Consider the following 14,863-nt stretch of genomic DNA (forward strand, 5'->3'; position numbering starts at 1 on the left):
GGTCTCCAGGCAACAGCAGATTCTCATCAAACGGCACCGAGTGACAGCCCTGATGGAGAGATCGCAAAGCCGGAGGCCATTTCCTGCCTTGTGCTGAATGTTGCACCTAATTTTAGAAAGCCCTTTGTTGAAGCAAAGAGAGCTCTTAGTAAGCGGAAGGTTCCGGACACTGTTTCGTGCAAGGCTTTGGAAAAGTATGCTGGAATGTCGGGCAGCTGGGGGGGGCGGGGGGGGGGGGAGGTTCTGATCCATCTGCGGCGGATTTGTTGATGTTGTGCATTGCACATTCTGCTGATAGTTAAGACTTTCATATCTGCACTACCCTGATCCCAACGCGACAGTGTCCAGGTGGCCCATAGACTGAGCAGCAGTTAAAACCACCCCCCGACCCCCACCGATCCCTTTGTCCAAACAGACGCCGGTGTTCAAGAATGCAAAAGCCCTGACGTCCTGCTCATCATTCCGAGTGCCTCAGGGCGGTGCTGAGGACAAGACACCACAAGCGTTCCATATCCAGAGGAAGACATATCCATGGGATGCATCTCCACTAAGGACAAAGAAAGCAAGTAAGTCACAGTTCAACTTCAGCAATGGAAAGATTGAGCATTATCCTACAGAGCCCCACTGGACACTCCCTCAATAACAATCAATCTTACTCTGTATCTAACCCCGTGCTCTACCTGTCCTGGGAGTGTTTGATGGGGACAGTGTAGAGGGAGCTTTACTCTGTATCTAACCCCGTGCTGTCCCTGTCCTGGGAGTGTTTGATGGGGACAGTGTAGAGGGAGCTGTACTCTGTATCTAACCCCGTGCTCTACCTGTCCTCGGAGTGTTTGATGGGGACAGTGTAGAGGGAGCTTCACTCTGTATCTAACCCCATGCTGTACCTGTCCTGGGAGTGTTTGATGGGGGACCGTGTAGAGGGAGCTTTACTCTGTATCTAACCCCGTGCTGTACCTGTCCTGGGAGTGTTTGATGGGGACAGTGTAGAGGGAGCTTTACTCTGTATCTAACCCCATGCTGTACCTGTCCTGGGAGTGTTTGATGGGGGACAGTGTAGAGGGAGCTTTACTCTGCATCTAACCCCGTGCTGTACCTGTCCTGTGAGTGTTTGATGGGGGACAGTGTAGTGGGAGCTTTACTCTGTATCTAACCCCGTGCTGTACCTGTCCTGGGACTGTTTGATGGGGACAGTGCAGAGGGAGCTTTACTCTGTATCTAACGCCGTGCTGTCCCTGTCCTGGGAGTGTTTGATGGGGACAGTGCAGAGGGAGCTTTACTCTGTATCTAACGCCGTGCTGTACCTGTCCTGGGAGTGTTTGATGGGGACAGTGTAGAGGGAGCTTTACTCTGTATCTAACCCCATGCTGTACCTGTCCTGGGAGTGTTTGATGGGGGACAGTGTAGAGGGAGCTTTACTCTGCATCTAACCCCGTGCTGTACCTGTCCTGTGAGTGTTTGATGGGGGACAGTGTAGTGGGAGCTTTACTCTGTATCTAACCCCGTGCTGTACCTGTCCTGGGACTGTTTGATGGGGACAGTGCAGAGGGAGCTTTACTCTGTATCTAACGCCGTGCTGTCCCTGTCCTGGGAGTGTTTGATGGGGACAGTGCAGAGGGAGCTTTACTCTGTATCTAACGCCGTGCTGTACCTGTCCTGGGAGTGTTTGATGGGGACAGTGTAGAGGGAGCTTTACTCTGTATCTAACCCCGTGCTGTACCTGTCCTGGGAGTGTTTGATGGGGACAGTGTAGAGGGAGCTTTACTCTGTATCTAACCCCGTGCTCTACCTGTCCTGGGAGTGTTTGATGGGGGACAGTGTAGAGGGAGCTTTACTCTGTATCTAACCCCGTGCTGTACCTGTCCTGTGAGTGTTTGATGGGGACAGTGTAGAGGGAGCTTTACTCTGTATCTAACCCCGTGCTGTACCTGTCCTGTGAGTGTTTGATGGGGGACAGTGTAGAGGGAGCTTTACTCTGTATCTAACCCCGTGCTGTACCTGTCCTGTGAGTGTTTGATAGGGACAGTGTAGAGGGAGCTTTACTCTGTATCTAACCCCGTGCTGTACCTGTCCTGTGAGTGTTTGATGGGGGACAGTGTAGAGGGAGCTTTACTCTGTATCTAACCCTGTGCTGTACCTGTCCTGGGAGTGTTTGATGGGGACAGTGCAGAGGGAGCTTTACTCTGTATCTAACCCCGTGCTGTACCTGTCCTGGGAGTGTTTGATGGGGGACAGTGTAGAGGGAGCTTTACTCTGTATCTAACCCCGTGCCGTACCTGTCCTGGGAGTGTTTGATGGGGACAGTGTAGAGGGAGCTTTACTCTGTATCTAACCCCGTGCTGTACCTGTCCTGTGAGTGTTTGATGGGGACAGTGCAGAGGGAGCTTTACTCTGTATCTAACCCCGTGCTGTACCTGTCCTGGGAGTGTTTGATGGGGACAGTGTAGAGGGAGCTTTACTCTGTATCTAACCCCGTGCTGTACCTGTCCTGTGAATGTTTGATAGGGACAGTGTAGAGGGAGCTTTACTCTGTATCTAACCCCGTGCTGTACCTGTCCTGTGAATGTTTGATGGGGGACAGTGTAGAGGGAGCTTTACTCTGTATCTAACCCTGTGCTGTACCTGTCCTGGGAGTGTTTAATGGGGACAGTGTAGAGGGAGCTTTACTCTGTATCTAACCCCGTGCTGTCCCTGTCCTGTGAGTGTTTGATGGGGGACAGTGTAGAGGGAGCTTTACTCTGTATCTAACCCTGTGCTGTACCTGTCCTGGGAGTGTTTGATGGGGACAGTGCAGAGGGAGCTTTACTCTGTATCTAACCCCGTGCTGTACCTGTCCTGGGAGTGTTTGATGGGGGACAGTGTAGAGGGAGCTTTACTCTGTATCTCACCCCGTGCTGTACCTGTCCTGGGAGTGTTTGACGGGGAATAGTGCAGAGGGAGCTTTACTCTGTATCTAACGCCGTGCTGTACCTGTCCTGTGAGTGTTTGATGGGGGACAGTGTAGAGGGAGCTTTACTCTGTATCTAACCCCGTGCTGTACCTGTCCTGGGAGTGTTTGACGGGGAATAGTGCAGAGGGAGCTTTACTCTCTATCTAACGCCGTGCTGTACCTGTCCTGTGAGTGTTTGATGGGGGACAGTGTAGAGGGAGCTTTACTCTGTATCTAACCCCGTGCTGTCCCTGTCCTGGGAGTGTTTGACGGGGGATAGTGCAGAGGGAGTTTACTCTGTATCTAACCCTATGCTGTACCTGTCCTGGGAGTGTTTGATGGGGACAGTGTAGAGGGAGCTTTACTCTGTATCTAACCCCGTGCTGTCCCTGTCCAGGGAGTGTTTGACGGGGGATCGTGCAGAGGGAGCTTTACTCTGTATCTAACCCCATGCTGTACCTGTCCTGGGAGTGTTTGATGGGGACAGTGGAGAGGGAGATTTACTCTGTATCTAATCCGGTGCTGTATCTGTCCTGGGAGTGTTTGATGAGGGCAGTGTAGAGGGAGCTTTACTCTGAACAAAGAACAAAGAACATAGAACAGTACAGCACAGGAAACAGGCCCTTCGGCCCTCCAAGCCTGTGCCGCTCCTTGGTCCAACTAGACCAATCGTTTGTATCCCTCCATTCCCAGGCTGCTCATGTGACTTTCCAGGTAAGTCTTAAACGATGTCAGCGTGCCTGCCTCCACCAACCTACTTGGCAGCGCATTCCAGGCCCCCACCACCCTCTGTGTAAAAAACATCCCTCTGATATCTGAGTTATACTTCGCCCCTCTCACCTTGAGCCTGTGACCCCTCGTGATCGTCACCTCCGACCTGGGAAAAAGCTTCCCACTGTTCACCCTATCTATCCCCTTCTTAATCTTGTACACCTCGATTAGATCTCCCCTCATTCTCCGTCTTTCCAGGGAGAACAACCCCAGTTTACCCAATCTCTCCTCAAAGCTAAGACCTTGCATACCAGGCAACATCCTGGTAAACCTTCTCTGCACTCTCTCTAACGCCTCCACGTCCTTCTGGTAGTGCAGCGTTCTATACAGCTGCATCATCAGACTCCAGCTTTTATACTCTATACCCCGTCCTATAAACGCAAGCATACCATATGTCTTCTTCACCACCTTCTCCACCTGTGTTGCCACCTTCAAGGATTTGTGGACTTGCACACCTAGGTCCCTCTGTGTTTCTATACTCTTGATGGCTCTGCCATTTATTGTATAACTCCTCCCTCCATTATTTCTTCCAAAATGCATCACTTCGCATTTATCCGGATTAAACTCCATCTGCCACCTCTCCGCCCAATTTTCCAGCCTATCTATATCCTGCTGTATTGCCCGACAATGCTCTTCGCTATCCACAAGTCCAGCCATCTTCGTGTCATCCGCAAACTTGCTGATTACTCCAGTTACACCTTCTTCCAAATCATGTATATATATCACAAATAGCAGAGGCCCCAGTACAGAGCCCTGTGGAACACCACTGGTCTCAGACCTCCAGCCGGAAAAAGACCTTCGACCACTACCCTCTGTCTCCTATGGCCAAGCCAGTTCTCCACCCATCTAGCCACTTCTCCTTGTATCCCATGAGCCTTAACCTTCTTAACCAACCTGCCATGTGGGACTTTGTCAAATGCCTTACTGAAATCCATATAGACGACATCCACGGCCCTTCCTTCATCAACCGTTTTTGTCACTTCCTCAAAAATCTCCACCAAATTTGTAAGGCACGACCTCCCTCTTACAAAACCATGCTGTCTGTCACTAATGAGATTGTTCCGTTCTAAATGCACATACATCCTGTCTCTAAGAATCCTCTCCAACAACTTCCCGACCACGGACGTCAAGCTCACCGGCCTATAATTTCCTGGGTTATCCCTGCTACCCTTCTTAAACAACGGGACCACATTCGCGATCCTCCAATCCTCAGGGACCTCACCCGTGTCCAAAGAAGCGACAAAGATTTCTGTCAGAGGCCCAGCAATTTCATCTCTCGTCTCCCTGAGCAGTCGAGGATAGATGCCATCAGGCCCTGGGGCTTTGTCAGTTTTAATGTTCCCTAAAAAACCTAACACTTCCTCTCTTGTAATGGAGATTTTCTCTAACGGGTCAACACCTCCCTCCGAGACACTCCTGGTTAACACGCCCCTCTCCTTCGTGAATACCGATGCAAAGTATTCATTTCGGATCTCCCCTATTCCCTTGGGTTCTAAGCATAATTCCCCTCCTTTGTCCCTGAGAGGTCCGATTTTCTCCCTGACAACTCTTTTATTCCTAACGTATGAATAGAATGCCTTTGGATTCTCCTTAATCCTGCCTGCCAAGAACATTTCGTGACCTCTTTTTGCCCTTCTAACTCCCCGTTTGAGTTCTTTCCTACTCTCTCTGTATTCCTCCAGAGCTCCATCTGTTTTCAGTTGCCTGGACTTAACGTACGCCTCCCTTTTCATTTTAATCAGATCCTCAATTTCCCTGGTTATCCACGGCTCTCGAATCCTACCTTTCCTATCTTTCCTTTTTACAGGCACATGCCTGTCCTGCAGCCTTATCAATAGTTCCTTAAAAGACTCCCACATGCCAGACGCGGACTTACCCTCGAACATCCTCTCCCAATCAACATCCACCAATTCCTGCCTAATCTGGCTATAGTTAGCCTTCCCCCAATTTAGTACCCTGCCCGTAGGACAGCACTCATCCTTGTCCATTACTATCCTAAAGTAAACAGAGTTGTGGTCACTATTTGCCACATGTTCCCCGACCGAAACTTTGAAGACCTGACCGGGCTCATTTCCCAGAACTAGGTCCAGTATAGCCCCCTCTCTAGTCGGGCTATCTACATACTGTTCCAAAGAACCTTCCAGTATGCATTTTACAAATTCCTCCCCGTCCGGACCCCCAGCTCTAAGCACTTTCCCGTCTGTGCCAGGGAAATTAAAGTCCCCCACTACAACAACCCTATTTTTTCTGCACCTATCCAGAATCTCCTGACATATCCTTTCCTCCACTTCCCGTGGGCTGTTGGGTGGTCTGTAGTACACCCCCAGCATAGTGACTGCACCCTTCCTGTTTCTGAGTTCCACCCACAGCGACTCAGCACATGACCCCTCTAAGTTGTCTACCCTCTGCACCGCGGTAATATGCTCCTTAACTAATATCGCTACTCCCCCACCTTTTTTAGCCCCTCCTCTGTCTCGCCTAAAACACTTATACCCCAGAATATTCAGCTGCCAGTCCTGTCCTTCTTTTAACCAAGTTTCCGTCACCGCAACCACATCCAAATTCCGCATAAGCATTAAGGCCCTAAGTTCGTCTGTTTTACCCGTTACGCTCCTCGCATTGAAGCAGATGCACTCCAGACCTCCAGGCCCAGTCAGGTCCTCCTCCTCCAGAGTGCTCCTCTTCTTAGCTAGCCTTGCCCTGGCCCCCAGCTCAACCCCAGCCTCAGTATTTACTGACCTACTGTTTTGTTCCCCACCCCCCTGCCACACGAGTTGAAATCCTGCCGAAACACTCTAGCAAAATTCCCAGCCGGGATATTTGCTCCTTTCCAGTTAAGGTGCAACCCATCCTCTCTGTACAGTTGCCATCCTGACTCGAGGATTTCCAACTTGTCTATGAATTTAAAACCCTCCCTCTTGCACCAGTCGTTGAGCCACGCTGTATCGAACCGCGTGCTGGACCTGTCCTGGGATTGTTTGATGGGGACAGTGGAGAGGGAGCTTTACCCTGTATCTAACCCCGTGCTGTAACTGTCCTGGGAGTGTTTGATGGGGGATAGTGTAGAAGGAGCTTTACTCTGTATCTGACCCCGTGCTGTACCTGTCCTGGGAGTGATTAATGGGGACAGTGTACAGGGAGCTTTACTCTGTATCTAACACCGTGCTGGACCTGTCCTGTGAGTATTTGATTGGGACAGTGTAGAGGTAGGTTTACTCTGTATCTAACCCCATGCTGTACCTGTCCTGGGAGTGTTTGATGGGGGACAGTGTAGAGGGAGCTTTACTCTGTATCTAACCCCGTGCTGTACCTGTCCTGGGAGTGTTTGATGGGGACAGTGTAGAGGGAGCTTTACTCTGTATCTAACCCCGTGCTGTACCTGTCCTGGGAGCGTTTGATGGGAACACTGCAGAGGGAGCTTTACTCTGTATCTAATTCCGTGCTGTACCTGTCCTGGGAGTGTTTGTTAGGAATAGTGCAGAGGAAGATTTACTCTGCATCTAACCCCGTGCTGTCCCTATCCTGGGAGTGTTTGATGGGGACAGTGCAGAGGGAGATTTACTGTGTATCTAACCCTGTGCTCTACCTGTCCTGGGAGTGTTTGATGGGAACAGTGTAGAGGGAGCTTTACTCTGTATCTAACCCCGTGCTGGACCTGTCCTGGGAGTGTTTGATGGGGACAGTGTAGAGGGAGCTTTACTCTGTATGTAACCCCGTGCTGTCCCTGTCCTGGGAGTGTTTGATGGGGGACAGTGGAGAGGGAGCTTTACTCTGTATCTAACCCCATGCTGTTCCTGTCCTGGGAGTGTTTGATGGGAACAGTGTAGAGGGAGCTTTACTCTGTATCTAACCCCGTGCTGTACCTGTCCTGGGAGTGTTTGATGGGAACAGTGTAGAGGGAGCTTTACTCTGTATCGAACCCCGTGCTGTCCCTGTCCTGGGAGTGTTTGATGGGGACAGTGTTGAGGGACCTATACTCTGTATCTAACCCCATGCTGTTCCTGTCCTGGGAGTGTTTGATGGGGACAGTGTCGAGGGAGCTTTACTCTGTATCTAACCCTGTGCTGTACCTGTCCTGGGAGTGTTTGATGGGATCAGTGTAGAGGGAGCTTTACTCTGTATCTAACCCCGTGCTGTACCTGTCCTGGGAGTGTTTGATGGAGGACAGTGTAGTGGGAGCTTTACTCTGTATCTAACCCCGTGCTGTACCTGTCCTGGGAGTGTTTGATGGAGGACAGTGTAGTGGGAGCTTTACTCTGTATCTACCCCCATGCTGTACCTGTCCTGGGAGTGCTTGATGGGGACAGTGTAGAGGGAGATTTACTCTGTATCTAACCCCGTGCTGTACCTGTCCTGGGAGTGTTTGATGGTGACAGTGTCGAGAGAGCTTTGCTCTGTATCTAACCCCGTGCTGTACCTGTCCTGGGAGTGTTTGATGGTGACAGTGTCGAGAGAGCTTTGCTCTGTGTCTAAACCCGTGCTGTACCTGTCCTGGGAGTGTTTGAATGGGACAGTGCAGAGGGAGCTTTACTCTGTATCAAACCCCGTGCTGAACGTGTCCTGGGAGTGTTTGATGGGGACAGTTCAGAAGGAGCTGCACTCTGTATCTAAAGCCGTGCTGCATCTCTTTTGGGAGTGTTTGATGGGGACAGTGCAGAAGGAGCTGTACTCTATATCTAACCCCGTGCTATACCTGTCCTGGGAGTGTTTGATGGGGATAGTGGAGAGGGAGCTTTCTTCTGTATCTAAGAACGTGCTCTGCCTGTCCTCGGAGTGTTTGATGGGGACAGTGTAGAGGGAGCTTTACTCTGTTTCTAATTCCTGCTGTACCTGTCCTGGGAGTATTTGATGGGGACTGTGTAGAGGGAGCTTTTCTCTGTATCTAACCCCGTGCTGTACCTGTCCTGGGAGTGTTTGATGGGGACAGTGCAGATGGATCTGTACTCTGTATCTAACCCCGTGCTGTACCTGTCCTGGGAGTATTTGATGGGGACAGTGTAGAGGGAGCTTTACTCTGTATCTAATTCCTGCTGTACCTGTCCTGGGAGTATTTGATGGGGACTGTGTAGAGGGAGCTTTTCTCTGTATCTAACCCCGTGCTGTACCTGTCCTGGGAGTGTTTGATGGGGACAGTGCAGATGGATCTGTACTCTGTATCTAACCCCGTGCTGTACCTGTCCTGGGAGTATTTGATGGGGACAGTGTCGAGGGCGCTTTACTCTGTATCTAACCCCGTGCTGTACCTGTCCTGGGAGAGTTTGATGGGGGACAGTGTAAAGGGAGCTTTACTCTGTATCTAACCCCGTGCTGTCCCCGTCCTGGGAGTGGTTGATGGGGACAGTGCAGAGGGAGCTGCACTCTGTATTTAACCCCGTGCTGTACCTGTCCTGGGAGTGCATAATGTGGACAGTGGAGAGGGAGCTTTACTCTGTATCTAACACCGTGCTGTACCTGCCCTGGGAGTGTTTGATGGGGACAGTGTAGATGGAGCTTTACTCTGTATCTAACCCCGTGCTGTACCTGTCCTGGGAGTGTTTGATGGGGACAGTGCAGAGGGAGCTTTACTCTGTATCTAACCCCGTGCTGTCCCTGCCCTGGAAGTGTTTGATGGGGACAGTGCAGAGGGAGCCTTACTCCCTATCTAACACCGTGCTGTCCATGTCCTGGGGCTGTTTGATGGGTACAGTGCAGAGGGAGCTTTACTCTGTATCTCACTCCGTGCTGTACCTGTCCTGGGACTGTTTGATGGGGGACAGTGTAGAGGGAGCTTTACTCTGTATCTAACCCTGAGCTCTACCTGTCCTGGGAGTATTAGATGGGGACAGTATAGAGGGATCTTTTCTATGTATCTAACCCCGTGTTGTACCTGTCCTGGGAGTGTTTGATGGGGACAGTGTAGAGGGAGATTTACTCTGTACCTAACACCGTGCTGTATCTGTCCTGGGAGTGTTTGATGGGTACAGTGCAGAGGGAGCTTTACTCTGTATCTAACACTGTGCTGTACCTGTCCTGGGAGTGTTTGATGGGGACAGTGCAGAGGGAGCTTTACGCTGTATCTAACCCCGTCCTGTACCTGTCCTGGTGGTGTTTGATGGGGACAGTGCAGAGGGAGCTTTACCCTATACCTCGCACCGTGCTGTACCTGTCCTGGGAGTGTTTAATGGGGACAGTGTAGAGGGATCTTTACTCTGTATCTAACAGCATGCTGTACCTGTCCTGGGAGTGTTTGATGGGGACAGTGTAGAGGGAGCTTTACTCTGTATCTAACCCCGTGCTCTACCTGTCCTGGGAGTGTTTGATGGGATCAGTGTAGAGGGACCTTTACTCTGTACCTAACCCCGTGCTGTACCTGCCCTGGGATAGTTTGATGGGGACAGTGCAGAGGGAGCTTTACTCTGTATCTAACCCCGTGCTGTACCTGTCCTGGGAGTGTTTGATGGAGGACAGTGTAGTGGGAGCTTTACTCTGTATCTACCCCCATGCTGTACCTGTCCTGGGAGTGCTTGATGGGGACAGTGTAGAGGGAGATTTACTCTGTATCTAACCCCGTGCTGTACCTGTCCTGGGAGTGTTTGATGGTGACAGTGTCGAGAGAGCTTTACTCTGTGTCTAAACCCGTGCTGTACCTGTCCTGGGAGTGTTTGAATGGGACAGTGCAGAGGGAGCTTTACTCTGTATCTAACCCCGTGCTGAACGTGTCCTGGGAGTGTTTGATGGGGACAGTTCAGAAGGAGCTGTACTCTATATCTAACCCCGTGCTATACCTGTCCTGGGAGTGTTTGATGGGGATAGTGGAGAGGGAGCTTTCTTCTGTATCTAAGAACGTGCTCTGCCTGTCCTCGGAGTGTTTGATGGGGACAGTGTAGAGGGAGCTTTACTCTGTATCTAATTCCTGCTGTACCTGTCCTGGGAGTATTTGATGGGGACTGTGTAGAGGGAGCTTTTCTCTGTATCTAACCCCGTGCTGTACCTGTCCTGGGAGTGTTTGATGGGGACAGTGCAGAGGGAGCTTTACTCGGTATCTAACCCTGTGCTTTACCTGTCCTGGGAGTGTTTGATAGGGACAGTGTAGAGGGAGCATTACTCTGTATCTAACCCTGTGCTGTACCGGTCCTGGGAGTGTTTGATGGGGACAGTGCAGAGTGAGCTTTACTCTGTATCTAACCCCGTGCTGTACTTGTCATGGGAGTGTGCGATGGGGACAGTGCAGAGGGAGCTTTACTCTGTATCTAACCCCGTGCTATCCCTGCCCTGGAAGCATTTGATGGGGACAGAATAGAGGGAGCTTTACTCTGTATCTAACCCCGTGCTGTACCTGTCCTGGGAGTGTTTGATGGGGACAGTGCAGAGGGAGCTTTACTTTGTACCACACTCCGTGCTGTACCTGTTCTGGGAGTGTTTGATGGGGGATAGTGTAGAGGGAGCTTTACTCTGGATCGAACCCCATGCTTTACCTGTCCTGGGAGTGTTTGATGGGGACAGTGCAGAGGGAGCTTTACTCTGTATCTAACCCCGCGCTGTACCTGTCCTGGGAGTGTTTGATGGGGACAGTGCAGGGGGATCTTTACTCTGTATCTAACCCTGTGCTGAACCTGTCCTGGGAGTGTTTGAGGGGGACAGTGCAGAAGGAGCTGTACTCTGTATCTCACCCTGTGCTGTACCTGTCCTGGGAGTGTTTGATGGGGGATAGTGTAGAGGAAGCTTTACTCTGGATCGAACCCCATGCTTTACCTGTCCTGGGAGTGTTTGATGGGGACAGTGCAGAGGGAGCTTTACTCTGTATCTAACCCCGCGCTGTACCTGTCCTGGGAGTGTTTGATGGGGACAGTGCAGGGGGATCTTTACTCTGTATCTAACCCTGTGCTGAACCTGTCCTGGGAGTGTTTGAGGGGGACAGTGCAGAGGTATCTTTACTCTGGATCCATCCCTGTGCTGTACCTGTCCTGGGAGTGTTTGATGGGGACAGTGCAGAGGGATCTTTACTCTGTATCTAACTCCGTGCTGCATCTGTTTTGGGACTGTTTGATGGGGACAGTGCAGAAGGAGCTGTACTGTATATCGAACCCCATGCTGTACCTGTCCTGGGAGTGTTTGATGGGGGATAGTGTAGAGGAAGCTTTACTCTGTATCGAACCCCATGCTTTACCTGTCCTGTGAGTGTTTGATGGGGACAGTGCAGAGGGAGCTTTACTCTGTATCTAACCCCGTGCTCTGCCTGTCCTGGGAGTGCTTAATGTGGACAGTGTGGAGCGAGCTTTACTCTGTACCTAACCCCGTGCTGTACCTGTCCTGGGAGTGTTTGATGGGGACAGTGCAGAGGGAGCTTTACTCTGTATCGAACCCGGTGCTCTACCTGTCCTGGGAGTGTTTGAAGGGGGCAGTGTAGAGGGAGCTTTACTCTGTATCTAACCCCGTGCTGTCCCTTTCCTGGGAGTGTTTGATGGGTACAATGCAGAGGGAGCTTTACTCTGTATCTAACCCTGTGCTGTACCTGTCCTGGGAGTGTTTGATGGGGACAGTGTAGAGGGAGCTTTACTCTGTATCTAACCCCGTGCTGTACCTGTCCTGGGAGTGTTTGATGGGGACAGTGTAGAGGGAGCTTTACTCTGTATCTAACCCCGTGCTGTGCCTGTCCTGGGAGTGTTTGATGGGGGCAGTGTCGAGGGAGCTTTGCTCTGTACCTAACCCCATGCTGTACCTGTCCTGGGAGTGTTTGATGGGGATAGCGTAGAGGGAGCTTTACTCTGTATCGAACCCCATGCTTTACCTGTCCTGAGAGTGTTTGATGGGGGACAGTGTAGAGGGAGCTTTACTCTGTATCTAACCCTGGGATCTTTACTCTGTATCTAACCCTGTGCTGCACCTGTCCTGGGACTGTATGATCGGGGATAGTGTAGAGGGAGCTTTACTCTGTATCTAACCCCGTGCTGTACCTGTCCTGGGAGTGTTTGATGGGGACAGTGTAGAGGCAGCTTTGCTCTGTATCTAACCCCGTGCTGCACCTGTCCTGTGCGTGTTTGATGGGGGACAGTGTCGAGGGAGCTTTACTCTGTATCAAAGCCCGTGCTGTCCCTGTCCTGGGAGTGTTTGATGGGGACAGTGTAGAGGGAGCTTTACTCTGTACCTAACCCCGTGCTGTACCTGTCCTGGGAGTGGTTGATGGGGACAGTGTAGAGGGAGCTTTACTCTGTATCTCACCCCGTGCTGTACCTGTCCTGTGAGTGTTTGGTGGGGACAGTGCAGAGGGAGCTTTACTCTGTATCTAACCCCGTGCTGGACCTGTCCTGGGAGTGTATGGTGGGGACAGTGCAGAGGGAGCTTTACTCTGTATCTAACCCCGTGCTGCATCTGTTTTGGCAGTGTTTGATGGGGACAGTGCAGAAGGAACTTTACTCTGGATCTCACACCGTGCTGGACCTGTCCTGGGAGTGTTTGATGGGGACAGTGCAGAGGGAGATTTACTCTGTGTTTAACCCCGTGCTGTACCTGTCCTGGGAGTGCTTAATGTGGACAGTGTGGAGGGAGCTTTGCTCTGTACCTAACCCCGTGCTATACCTGTCCTGGGAGTCTTTGATGGGGACAGTGCAGAGGGAGCTTTACTCTGTATCTAACCCCGTGCTCTACCTGTCCTGGGAGTGTTTGAAGGTGGCAGTGTAGAGGGAGCTTTACTCTGTATCTAACCCCGTGCTGGACCTTTCCTGGGAGTGTTTGATGGGGACAATGGAGAGGGACCTTTACTCTGTATCTAACGCTGTGCTGTACCTGTCCTGGGAGTCTTTGATGGGGACAGTGTAGAGGGAGCTTTACTCTGTATCTAACCCCGTGCTGTACCTGTCCATGGAGTGTTTGATGGGGACAGTGTAGAGGGAGCTTAACTCTGTATCTAACCCCGTGCTGTACCTGTCCTGGGAGTGTTTGATGGGGACAGTGTAGAGGGAGCTTTACTCTGTATCTAACCCCGTGCTGTACCTGTCCTGGGAGTGTTTGATGGGGACAGTGCAGAGGGAGCTTTACTCGGTATCTAACCCTGTGCTTTACCTGTCCTGGGAGTGTTTGATGGGGACAGTGTAGAGGGAGCATTACTCTGTATCTAACCCTGTGCTGTACCGGTCCTGGGAGTGTTTGATGGGGACAGTGCAGAGGGAGCTTTACTCTGTATCTAACCCCGTGCTGTACTTGTCATGGGAGTGTGCGACGGGGACAGTGCAGATGGAGCTTTACTCTGTATCTAACCCCGTGCTATACTGCCCTGGAAGTATTTGATGGGGACAGAGTAGAGGGAGCTTTACTCTGTATCTAACCCCGTGCTGTACCTGTCCTGGGAGTGTTTGATGGGGACAGTGTAGAGGGAGCTTTACCCTGTATCTCACCCTGTGCTGTACCTGTCCTGGGAGTGTTTGATGGGGACAGTGAAAAGGGAGCTTTACTTTGTACCACACTCCGTGCTGTACCTGTTCTGGGAGTGTTTGATGGGGGATAGTGTAGAGGGAGCTTTACTCTGTATCGAACCCCATGCTTTACCTGTCCTGGGAGTGTTTGATGGGGACAGTGCAGAGGGAGCTTTACTCTGTATCTAACCCCGCGCTGTACCTGTCGTGGCAGTGTTTGATGGGGACAGTGCAGAGGGATCTTTACTCTGTATCTAACCCTGTGCTGAACCTGTCCTGGGAGTGTTTGAGGGGGACAGTGCAGAGGTATCTTTACTCTGTATCCATCCCTGTGCTGTATCTGTCCTGGGAGTGTTTGATGGGGGATAGTGTAGAGGGAGCTTTACTCTGTATCGAACCCCATGCTTTACCTGTCCTGGGAGTGTTTGATGGGGACAGTGCAGAGGGAGCTTTACTCTGTATCTAACCCTGTGCTGTACCTGTCCTGGGAGTGTTTGATGGGGGATAGTGTAGAGGAAGCTTTACTCTGTATCTAACCCCGCGCTGTACCTGTCCTGGGAGTGTTTGATGGGGACAGTGCAGGGGGATCTTTACTCTGTATCTAACCCTGTGCTGAACCTGTCCTGGGAGTGTTTGAGGGGGACAGTGCAGAGGTATCTTTACTCTGGATCCATCCCTGTGCTGTACCTGTCCTGGGAGTGTTTGATGGGGACAGTGCAGAGGGATCTTTACTCTGTATCTAACTCCGTGCTGCATCTGTTTTGGGACTGTTTGA

General features: G+C 51.3%; 1 protein-coding gene across 2 annotated transcripts in view; it reads left to right on the top strand.

Moving 5' to 3' along the window:
- Positions 1 to 286: 286 nt before the first annotated feature.
- The window catches only part of LOC144491334 (calcitonin gene-related peptide type 1 receptor-like), a 282,765-nt gene continuing 268,188 nt past the window's right edge, over positions 287 to 14,863 (top strand). For both annotated transcript variants that reach the window (XM_078208995.1, XM_078208996.1), the window contains exon 1: positions 287 to 566. The gene's annotated coding sequence lies outside the window, so the exon portion shown is untranslated. The remainder of the gene's footprint in view (positions 567 to 14,863) is intronic.

Source organism: Mustelus asterias (genome assembly GCF_964213995.1).
Source record: "Mustelus asterias chromosome X unlocalized genomic scaffold, sMusAst1.hap1.1 SUPER_X_unloc_4, whole genome shotgun sequence".
Taxonomy (NCBI): domain Eukaryota; kingdom Metazoa; phylum Chordata; class Chondrichthyes; order Carcharhiniformes; family Triakidae; genus Mustelus; species Mustelus asterias.